The sequence below is a fragment of the Phocoena sinus genome, chromosome 1 (genome assembly GCF_008692025.1).
Source record: "Phocoena sinus isolate mPhoSin1 chromosome 1, mPhoSin1.pri, whole genome shotgun sequence".
Classification (NCBI taxonomy): Eukaryota; Metazoa; Chordata; class Mammalia; order Artiodactyla; family Phocoenidae; genus Phocoena; species Phocoena sinus.
The window spans coordinates 16,433,000-16,445,154 of record NC_045763.1 but is presented as its reverse complement, the minus strand read 5'-3'; the positions used below and the strand labels follow the sequence as shown (position 1 = coordinate 16,445,154).

The 12,155-nt window shown below is 38.6% G+C and overlaps 1 protein-coding gene and 1 non-coding gene across 12 annotated transcripts in view; one reads left to right on the top strand and one right to left on the bottom strand.

Annotated features, from left to right (window-relative positions):
- EIF4G3 (eukaryotic translation initiation factor 4 gamma 3) overlaps positions 1 to 12,155 on the top strand; it is a 383,092-nt gene that overhangs the window by 29,496 nt on the left and 341,441 nt on the right. The window lies entirely within an intron of this gene.
- Positions 5,338 to 5,444, bottom strand: LOC116745235. Its single transcript, XR_004347333.1, has one exon. It is a non-coding gene; the product is annotated as a U6 spliceosomal RNA (small nuclear RNA).

Genomic DNA, 12,155 nt, shown 5'->3' with positions numbered 1-12,155 from the left:
ATTAGTAGAGTTGACAGATGGAGTCCCTGCAGTTGGGTAACAGGCCTCAAAGGTTGTCTTTAAGTGTTGTGGGTGGCGCCTGACACCAAGGACATTTTACTGAATTGTGCCTTTATTTGCTCTTGGAATAAATTTTTTAAAGGAACATAATACTAATAAAAGTAGACTGATTTCTGTTAAGTCATGTTAACAAGTTTGAAGTATAGTCAGCGTTTTATATATTTGCATATTGTCTGTGTTTTGTGGAGTTTCTCATGTACAGTATTTTCCAGATACATTTCAGTTATGATTTTGGACTCATCTTCTCACAACTGGATACTGTGAAGTGGAAATCCTAAAATTTCTTTTTTTAAAAAATAAATTTGTTTATTTTATTTTATTTTTGGCTGCCTTGGGTCTTCCTCCATGCGGACTTTTCTCTAGTTGGGGCAAGCAGGGGCTAACTCTTTGTTGTTCTGTGTGGGCTTCTCATTGAGGTGGCTTCTCTTGTTGCACAGCACGGGCTCTAGGTGTGTGAGCTTCAGTAGTTGTGGTGTGCGGGCTCAGTAGTTGTGCATCACAGGCTATAGAGCGCAGGCTCAGTAGTTGTGGTGCAAGGGCTTAGTTGCTCCGTGGCATGTGGGATCTTTCCCAGGCTAGGGATTGAACACTGCATTGACAGGCGGATTCTTAACTACTGCGCCACCAGGGAAGTCGCTAACAACTTGTTTGCTCTTAATTCCTTAGCTGAAGAGCTTAGCTGAAGCTTCAAAGCGTTCATAAAACAAGGAAGTAGTTAACTATCTTTCAGTCCTAACCCTGAATATGTCTGCTTTTTTTCAGTTCCCATTTTGTGCAGTTTGTTGATTGGTCTTGTTTTCAAATGGTCGTCTTCACTGTCATCCGCTGCTAAAAACTGCTTTCTCTTAGTTTTATCTTTTTATAATCTGCCTCATAAATAATTCTGCCCAAGCTATTGGAACCTTGAATTTTAGTGAAATGAAGAACATTTTATTGTTCCTTCTCTGCTCTTATATTAGTTTATTGCCATCTTTGCAATTTGAAAATCAGTTTAACTGTTTTGTCATTGTGTTGGTTATCCACAAATGTCTAGAAAACATTTTATTTACCTGACAAAGACATATTGTGATACATTCTTTTTTTGGGTTTTTTTTGTTTTTGTTTTTGCGGTACGGGGGCCTCTCACTGTTGTGGCCTCTCCCGTTGCGGAGCACAGGCTCCGGACGCGCAGGCTCAGTGGCCGTGGCTCACGGACCCAGCCGCTCTGCAGCATGTGGGATCTTCCCGGACCAGGTCACAAACATGTGTCCCCTGCATTGGCAGGCGGACCCTCAACCACTGCGCCACCAGGGAAGCCCTGTGATACACTCTTGATGAGAGAAGTCGGTGTAAAACAAATTGGGAGGATGTGTTTAAGAATGTGAGAAGTACTAATTTTTTGCCATTGAAAACTAAAGTTAGTTAATATTTTCATTAGACTTGATTGACCCAAGTAAGTAATCTTTTACTTTTTTTTAATTGAAGAAAATGCCAATTTAATTAGCATAATTTTAAGGATGTGTTAAAGCTAGGATAGTAGTTCTCAATTTAGGCTGCTCATTGGAATAATTTTTGCAACTTAAAAAATACACAGACATCTTCTGAATCATATTTTGGAGTTTAAGTTTTAGATATATAATTAAAGTTAAGACTCCTAGCCTAGAAAATTGAAATGGTCAATTGTGAGTTAATTAGGTCTTACATATTATATAAATGACATTAAATTAGCTTAATTATTTGGATTGTACCTTTTCTGAGAGCTTTGAGTATTAGCATGTTGCTTGTTGTTGGATTTGAAGTCTGTTCTTTGTTAATAGTCTTGATTTTTTTTTTTTTTTTTCTTTTTTTTTGCGGTACGCGGGCCTCTCACTGCCCTGGCCTCTCCCGTTGCGGAGCACAGGCTCCGGACGCACAGGCTCAGCGGCCATGGCTCATGGGCCCAGCCGCTCCGCGGCATGTGGGATCCTCCCGGACCGGGGCACGAACCCGTGTCCCCTGCATCGGCAGGTGGACTCCCAACCACTGCGCCACCAGGGAAGCCCCAAGATTCTTGATTTTTAATGATCAAGAAATGAATGATTCCTTTACTTCTCAGTAGACATGTCCTTTAAGTTTCATTTCTAGATTCATACTGAAATAGGATTTGGCAGATGACTAGAGGAAGATGTTCTTATCTTTTGAAATAGGTTGATTCTGAGACCTGGTAAAAAGTTAAAGGACAAACTAGGCATTTTGCACCTGACATCCTCTTAGAACTTAAAATATTTTATTACTGGTATCTGATTAGTCATATTGACAAACTAATGGGCACTGACAGCCTTTATCTGTTTTCTTTCCTGTTATGAAGCGCTGTGCGGCTTGTGGGATCTCAGTTCCCCAGTCAGGGATTGAACCTGGGCCACGGCAGTGAAAGCCTGGAATTCTAACCACTAGCCCACCAGGGAACTCCCTGAAGTGAACTTTCTTAATCCAGCAGAGTTTATTGTGTACAACACATAGGCCTGCCCCTGTTGTTATTGAGGATTATTGGGATTACCGTAAACCTGCCTAGAATTTTTATTTATTTATTTAAAAATATTTATTTATTTATTTTTGGCTGTGTTGGGTCTTCGTTGCTGCGTGGGCTTTCTCTAGTCGCGGCGAGCGGGACCTACTCTTTGTTGCGGTGCCCGGGCTTCTCTTGTTGCAGAGCATGGGCTCTAGGTGCATGGACTTCAGTAGTTGTGGCACGTGGGCTTAGTTACTCCGCGGCATGTGGGATCTTCCCGGTCCAGGGTTCGAACCCATGTCCCCTGCATTGGCAGGCGGATTCTCAACCTAATGGAGCAGATATAAAAGCTTTCTTATAACTTTAGGTGTAAGAAATTAGGTATATAAAATTCCTACAAAGGAGAGATTTGTGCCCTTTGAAAAACAAAATTCAGTGTTTACCTAAGAATACGAGGCTGAGGACACTCCAAGCTACATAAGTATTATGTGCAAAAAATATATATTTGTCAGTCTTTCTCTGTTTTAATAACATCTTTGGATTTATTGCCTTGAATTTGCTTTTGCTCATAGTGAAGTAATAAGAGAACTTAATATTACTTTCTTCTATATTTTTATTTATAGGTCATGGAAATGAAAATCAGTTAAGGAGCAGAAACACTTACTGTGGTTTTCATTCAGATAACATTTTCAGAGTGACAGAAGTGATTTCATTTTTGAGAAGCACATTATTTCTCTCCCTTTAGTTCGCTTTCATTGTTTATACTCTTACCTTGTCATTGGAATTATGTTTCCTTTGAAAATAACTAGTAAATATTCTGCTTTCAGTTTTAGCTGCCTATATTTGTGGCTTAATTGAAATCTATTCTGACTAGTAGGAATAAATAGATTCTGACTATGAGAATAAATAATTTATGTGATTATATTATGGAAAGAAAAAGTAAACTGCCAGTGAAAGCATTTAAATAATATATTAGAGTTTGTAAGGGGAAACTTAGGGTCTCTTACACAAGACGGAACTTTGGTTGAGAGTTTCTTGACCTTTTACTAGTACTTATCATTCCCGTTTATTAAGTATAGACTATTTTGATATTTTGGATAATATGCCATAATTCTGTAAAAAAAATAAAAGTTTCTGGCTTTCTGTGCACTCTGCTTTTTGTTTTTCCTTACCCGTTTGGTCTGCTTCTAACATCTTTTCTGTGGGTTATTTTACTTCTGTGTACTCAGTCTCTTTCTCTGTAAAATTGATTAACTAGACTAAACTAATTTCAAAATCCTTTTGGACCTTTTTATTAGCCTATGATTAGGGTAAAAATAATCTCATACATCCTTTTTTTTCACCTTCCTAGAGTATGGGCAGCAGCCCTTGTTGTTACTAAGGGCTTTCTTTTAAGCACAACAGGGGAATATGTGGGATAAGGGGGTTAGTTGATAATGAAACTTCAGCAATAAAGAATTATCAGAAAAGTTTGAAACATAGTTGATATTAGAGACAGTCTTGCAGAAGAACTCCTTTCCTTTGGTTGTATTGTTTACTACTGGAATTTGATGCACATTTAAAACATTTTTCTTTCTACCTTTTCTCTTAGAATAATAGTCCTGTTAGGAAATGCCTCCAGAATCAAGGGACACTCCAGGCAGTGCCCAATAGAACTTTCTGTGATGTTGAAAACATTCTGTGTCTACGCTGTCCAGTATGGCAGCCACTAACCGTACGTGGCAACAAGCACTTGAAAGGTGGCAAGTGTGACTAGGGAACTAAATTTCATTTAATTTTAATTAAGTTTATATTTAAATAGCTACATGTGGCTAGAGGCCACATTGGACAGCATAGCTCCATATTATACATTCAACCAGCAAATTTTTTTTGAGCATTCAGAGATATGCCCAGCATTGTGTTAGGTGCCAGAGATATCAGGGTCCTGCAATGTGGTGAGGGAGAGATGATTAAAGAGATAAGTGTAATATGTGTGATAGTTGCTGTATTAAAGAAAGGCACAGGGTTCTCTAGGACCATAGATACTGGTTCTTACCTGATCCAGGCTGAGGGTGGGTCACTTTGGGGGTGCTCTTATGTCAAAAGAAATTGTTTCAACTATCCCTTTGTATTATACATAGGTATTGAGCTCAAGTCAATCCTTGTTGTGTTTCAACATACCAAGAGATATGGAAACACTTGGTCATTATTATTTTTAAGTGTTTGGGGTTTTGTGCTTTAACTCTGGACCATGTATAGAATTGATAAGTCTTCATTGTTTGTGATGCGATTAGCTGTTTCTCTTATGAAAATCTGTAAACAGAGCTGTAAATCATCAAGGCTGCAGTTTGACTAAAGTGGTTACTTTTATTTATTTATTTTTGGTTAAAATAAATTTATTTATTTTTGGCTGCGTTGCGTCTTCGTTGCTGAGCGTGGGCTTTCTCTAGTTGCAGCGAGTGGGGGCTACTCTTCATTGTGGTGCACGGGCTTCTCATTGTGGTGGCTTCTCTCGTTGTGGAGCACGGGCTCTAGGCATGCAGGCTTCAGTAGTTGTGGCTTGTGGGCTCTAGAGCACAGGCTCAGTAGTTGTGGCGCATGGGCTTAGTTGCTCCGTGGCATGTGGGATCTTCCCGGACGAGGGCTTGAACCTGTGTCCCCTGCATTGGCAGGCGGATTCTTAACCACTGGAACGCCAGGGGACGTCCAAAGTGGTTACCTTTATTTTTAATTTTTTTTCTCTTATTTATTTATTTACTTTTAACATCTTCATTGGCGTGTAATTGCTTTACAGTGTTGTGTTAGTTTCTGCTGTATAGCAAAGTGAATCAAAAAATATGGAACACTTCACGAATTTGCGTGTAATCCTTGCGCCACGGCCATGCTAATCTTCTCCGTGTCGTTCCAGTTTTAGTATATGTGCTGCTGAAGCGAGTGCTCAAAGTGGTTACTCTTAAGTGGGTGCAGTTTAGGCAGTTTTTCAAAGGCCACGTCTTGCCCACAAATAACATTTTGTGTTATAAAGTACTGGCAAGGAGGCTGTCTTGGTTCTGTGATTCCTGGAATATATATTATGGACATCCTTGGGGTCAAATTTCCTGGGTTTTGGGACTTTTACATATGAATATAGAGTGGAAGAGTAATAGTTCTTTAGCTTCTTTAGTACCAATCTTTATTTAAGTTCTTCTAGAGATGAGGGAATGCCTAGTCATGTCTTAGGGCCCCTGGATGTCATTTGTAGTCTCTGGGTCCATTTATAGTCTCTTTGGTTTGATCTATTTAGAACCTTCTCAGCCACGTAAGTCTCCTTGGCTTGGGGAAGGAGGGCCTTTGGAACTCTCTCTTTGCTCTTAATGCTGGTTCTTCAGGTAACTCTTGAGGAACCCAGGTCAGTGTGAGTCACGTACCTAATGAATTAATTTTCATGGCCTCTCTAGATACTAAAGAGCAAGAGCTTTGACTTTTAGCCCCAGAGTTCAGATTCTGTAAGACTGCACTTACACGTAATTTAAATGAATTGCACTCATAAGTAAATGCCTTGTTTTTAGGATGTTTTGAAGTTTACTTCTCTGTAATTATAAAAAGAGCTTGGGTTTTGATGCTGTGGTATGGTTTTGATGAACTGTGGTAGACTGGGCTATTTCTAGTGTAATTCAGTGTAATAGGAGGAGGAACAGTTTTACTGAATATTAATTAATCTAGAAAAGTAGAGTTTGTGGTTTCAATTTGTTGGGTTAATGAGTGTCATTGTCAGACCATAAATACATGCCCTAGGTAATTAGAATTCTGACAACATAGATCCTTTCTTTCTTCATGTTTGATTTTTTTTTTTTTTTTTTTTTTTTTTTGCGGTACGCGGGCCTCTCACTGTTGTGGCCTCTCCCATTGCGGAGCACAGGCTCCGGACGCGCAGGCTCAGCGGCCATGGCTCACGGGCCCAGCTGCTCCACGGCATGTGGGATCTTCCTGGACCGGGACACGAACCCATGTCCCCCGCATCGGTAGGCGGACTCTCAACCACTGCGCCACCAGGGAAGCCCTTCATGTTTGATTTTTAAAAAGATTGAATTTAGATATGGTTATAGGTTACTTTAGCTAATATTTTTGAAATTTCAATCTAAGGTTCAGATTTAGCTAATCCTTACTGAATACTTTTGAAGTGCATTATGTATTCAGTTTTAATTTTTTTTATGGATTATTTGTTGGGTGGAAATATGTAAACCAGCTATGTAATTTTAGATTTTTTAGTAGCCATGTTTCAAAGTGAAAACAGGTAAACTCAATTTTAATAACATACTTACCCAGTATATCCAAAATATTATAATTTCAAGATGTGATCATTATAAAAATTATTAGTGAGGTACTGTATTTTACATTATTTCTTTGTACTAAGCCTTTGCACTCCAGTGTATATTTTAGCACATCCACCTTGTGGTAGCTGTATTTCAAGTGCTCTATAGCCCCATGTGGCTTAGAGGTTACCTAGTGAATAATGCAGTTCTATAGTATATAGAAAGGGTAAATACTGCTTTCCTGTCTGCTTTCAGAGAAGACCAGGACTAGCAGAGCTGGGGGCAAGGGAAAGGATAAAGAGGAGGAGTTATATGGCAGAGAGTAGCAATCAATAGGGTGATACTTCACATCTCTTTCCAGCTGGGTTAGTTGCTCTACTAACAGCTATAGATAAATTTATTATTTATTTTCTTTACTAAACTAAATGCTTAAGGCAGGAATTATGTGTTTTGTTTCTATTTCTCTAGGGTCTGTTACTGCTAGGCACAAAGTAGACACTAATAAATAATGTTTCTTAGAAGTCTATACTGAGAACAGGAAGCTTTAAACACTGCCTCTGAAGATTTTTGGCATGATTTATTGCATTTCTGGGAGCTAGATATGTATTTCACCCATGTTAGTTATACATGTATCCATTCCCAAGGTTATTCCACAAATTAGGAGTGGAAGAAAATGTATACACTGTCAGGAATAAGTACACATGTGAAGACCTACAGTTTGTAAATACTGACATACAATGTCATATTTTTTGCATTTTTGTACTTCAGCAGTTGCCACTAATAATAACTAACATTTGATGAACATGTGGACTGTTCATTTTTTGTCCCACTTCGTTTTCATAATACTACTGTGGATAGGTAGGTGGGATTGACCTCACTGTATAAATGATGAAAATGGGTTATACTGTCTTTTGTCACAAAAGGCATTTACTTGTCATGGTTGGAGTTAGTGTGTAAGTTTAGTGTATGTGGTGGGATATAGTTGTTCTTCTAGAAACTACAGTAATAGTATGGTAATGATTATTTACATTTGTGTTCAGGGAGATAAAGAGTGTCATATCTGGTTTGAAAACTTAAAAGATGTGTTTTGAAATACTGCAGATACTATACAGCACTGTGGTATAGCAAACCCAAGTATCCATTAACCAGCTTCACAAACAAAACATTATCAGTATAATTAAAGACCTCAGCATGTACCCCTCCTTTATCACTTGATTCTTTCATTAGAGGTAACTGTTATCCTGAATTTGGGATTTATTAGTGCAGTGTATTTCTTTTATATTTACTGCATACTTATATTTGAGTTTTCGAAATCATTTTAGTTTTAATTCAGTTGTGGAAGAAATCAGAATTATTAAATCTAAATTGTTTTGTGTGTATGATTTCAGCCTGTGAGGATTTTCTGAACTTACTTCCAACTTTGTATTTCTGTATAGAGTTATTAAGTCATTTTGACTGAGGAGTTGCAAGGTTTTGTTTGAAAGAGCTAATCTAAGTATTATTAGCCAATATTTTGAGCAATTAAGATTTTGTGGGACTTCCCTGCTGTTCCAGTGGTTAGAACTCCGAGCTTCCACTGCATGGGGCACGGGTTTGATCCCTGGTCAGGGAAGTAAGATCCTGCATGCTGTGGGGAGCGGGCAAAAAGCAAAAGATTTTTGTCTCCTGAAGGGTAGGGACAAGACCATTTCAAATTATTTTGCACAGTGAAGTGTAATTCTTACATGAGGTTTTTATTAAATATGGTCTGTTCACTGTTAATAGGCATAAGCATTGAAGAAGCAAGTGACATTAAAATACACAGCGGAAATCTAGGAATACAATTTAAGGACTAGGGATAATGCATATGATGATAGTGATCTCTCTCTTTTTTTTTTTTTTTCCTTTTTGCCGCGCGGCATGTGGGATCTAATTCCACCACCAGGGATCGAACCCGTGCCCCCTGCATTGGGAGTGTGGAGTCTTAACCACTGGACCGCCAGGAACGTCCCGACAGTGATCTTTAAGGATCTAAATTCTGATATCTGTACTTCCTTATCCATAAATGGCAGTAGGAGTACTTATGTTATTTGGATAATGGGGAGGACTAGGGTATATAAAGGCCCTTAAACCATCCTGGGTGCTTTATTATCAGCATATCAGATATTTTTCAAACCTTAGTATTTATGGCCTTTGGGTTTAAATAGCTGCCTGGAAACCTAGTTTGTTATTAGCCTCTTTTTTAATTGTTGGAGAAGATGGTGATGAGTGGAATATGTAAGCTATAAGCTGCTCCCTTTTGATTTTTATTACTCTGAAAGGTAGGGCTATGGTAGAAGGTAGGACTGTGTTTACTTGATCGCTCTGCATTCACTTTCCTGTAACTAGCAGTGATACTCCATACCGGTATGGTATGGGCACCCGCTGTGAAGAAAGAAAGGGTTTGTACTTGACTTTAGCCCTGTCTGTAAAGTGCAGTATTATTTAACTATGGTACATTGTCATTTTTGTGTAATAGGATTTTTTTCCATCTGAAACGAAAATAATAACTGTTCATAATGGAAAATTTGAAGCTTTAGATGTTGTGAAGAAAAAAAGTCAAACATAATTTTACTATTCAGAGAGAACCTTTTTTTTTTCATTCAGCATTTTTCCCTAGGTTTGTTTCATTCTCTTTTAATTGCTTCAGTTCCTCCATAATATTCTAAACCATAGGCTGGATGAGAGGTATCAGGGTTAACAGGAAGAGCGTTTATTTTATTTATATTTATTTATTTATTTATTTAATTTTTGGCTGCCTTGTGTCTTCGTTGCTGCATGCTCGCTTTTCTCTAGTTGCGGCGAGTGGGGGCTACTCTTTGTTGTGGTGCACAGAGTTATTGCTGTGGCTTCTCTTGTTGCAGAACATGCACTTTAGGCACACGGGCTTCAGTAGTTGTGGCACGCGGGCTCAGTAGTTGTGGCACATGGGCTTAGTTGCTCTGCGGCATGTGGGATCTTCCTGGACCAGGGCTTGAACCTATGTCTCCTGCGTTGGCAGGCGAATATTTAACCACTGCACCACCAGGGAAGCCCAGGAAGGGCTCTTAGAAGTGTGTTTAGGAGATGATAAAGATAAACTTTCATTTGAATGTTAAGGAAAATGTCTGAATATTATGGAAAATAACCTCTCAATATTTTAACATCATTTCAAGTGCAGTGACACTTTTTACCATGTTTATTGCATTTCAAGTAAAAATATCTAGCAGTATTTATCTTCAGTTTGGCATGGAGAACATTGTTAGGTTGATAGTGATCTTTACCTTCATGATGAAAAATAATTTTCCTGCATATAGAATTCTGACAAATTTTTTCTTTTACAGCATTGAAGTAGTGAAAAACATTGTCTTCTGGCTTGCATAGTTTCTGATAAGATCTACTGTAATTCTTATCTTTGTTCTTGATTATGTATGTAGTATTTTTTACCCCCTCTGTTTGCCTTCAAGCTGTTTGATGAGGCTAGGCAGGTATGTGTTGTTGTTTTATTGTATCCTGCTTGGGATTTCTTTAAGCTTCTTGAATCTGTTTGGTATCTTTTATTATTTCTGGAAAATTCTTGGCCTTTATCTTTTCAAGTATTTCTTCTGCCTTAGTCTCCTTTTTCCTTCTGAGACCTCATTTACGTGTATGTTAGACCATTTGATAGTCCCTCAACATTGGATCTTCTGTTTTTCTCCCTGTGTTTCACTTTTGATAATTTCTATTGATGTCTTCATCTATTTTCCAAGTTTATTGATTCTTTCATCAGCTGAGTCCAGTCTGCTGCTAAATCTGTAGAAGGAATTCTTTATCTCTGACATTGTATTTTTTATTTCTAGCATTTACATTTAACATTTAGAAAAATTTTCATCTCTTTGCTGATATTATCTAATCTGTTCATGTATGTTGTCCACCTTTTTCACTAAGTCCTTTAACATATTAATCACAATTTAAAAAAATATCCTTCTCTGATAGTTCTAGCATCTGAATCATCCCTGAGTCTACTTGTATTGATTGCTTTTTCTCTTGACCATAGGCTGTTTTCTTTTTTTGTGTGTCTCATAATTTTTGTTTAGGTGTTGGGCATGGTGTATAGAACAACAGTTGAGACTGAGGTAAATTGTATTTATGTTTGGAAATGGGTACACCCCACTTCTGTTGGGCTGTCAGTGTGTGGTGTTAAGCCAAACTAGTCATGAGTTGAGCTAGTTTGGGGTTTCATTGTCGTTATCATTACTTTCAGTGCACCGCAGTCTTCATAGTCTTGTAGTGGTGGCTGCTGTTAGCCCTGGTGGTAGAATGCTGTTGCTTGCTCCTTGGTGTTATGATTATGTTGGAGGCAGTTATCTCAGTTCAGGTTCAGTCTTTTGCAGACCCTGTTCATCTGGGCCTTATAAATAGGACTTTGTTCCCTCTCCTCCTTGTGGCAGCCATTGTTTGCCTTGTGTTTGTACTTTTTATTGTATAGGGTTTCCTGCCCCTCTCCCAGCATTAGGAGGCTCCTGGGTGGTGTATTTGTGTGGGATCCTAGGCACAAGATGGTTACTTACCCCTCCCCACAGGGATAGAGGGATTTGCTTATCTCTTTATCTCAGCAACAACAGATGTTTGCCAGTGTCCTAGGACAGAAGGGGTTTGCTGCCCCTACTCCAGTGGCCTAACACCTTTGTTTCATAGGAGAAAAGGATATGGGGAATCAAGTGTGGCTTTGTGCCTCTTTCCAGCAATGACTGGTCACCTCCTGAATTCCTGTGCCATTGAGTGGGACTCTCTCTGGTCTTCTGCCGTGAGACCAATCTTTTTCATCAACACACTGTGGAGGCCAGTGGAGAAGAGCTTGCAAGTGAGTGCAGACTCCTGTTGTGGATAGGGCACCCAGTTGGGAAATTGGCATGCTAGCCTATACCTTTTAGGAATTCAGTAAGTATGTAGCAGATCTTCTTTTTATTCACTGTATTATGATTACCCCTTTCTCTTCTCGTCTACCATGTATGTTCTTTATTGGAGGGTCTTGTTCCTCTTTGGAATTCAGGTTATTTGGTTGCCTTGCAACTTCAGCAGTCTGATGGGCTCAAGAAAGGTTGTGGTGTTTCAGGTAATCTGGTCTTTTCTTCTATTAGAGAGGGTGCCATGTTTTTGTAGTTTTCTGTATCTTAAGCAGAAACAGAAATTTAATAGTAATCTGTAGAGTTAATTAATCTGTGCTAAACTTCATTCAAAGAAGGATTCAAAGTGGTTTACAAAAATACTTGAAATAATAATAGATGATAAAATTAGGTAAAGATGGCCTTAGCAATATCTTTTTAGATCTGTCTTCTCAGGCAAGGGAAACAAGAGCAAAAAATGAACAAATGGCTTTA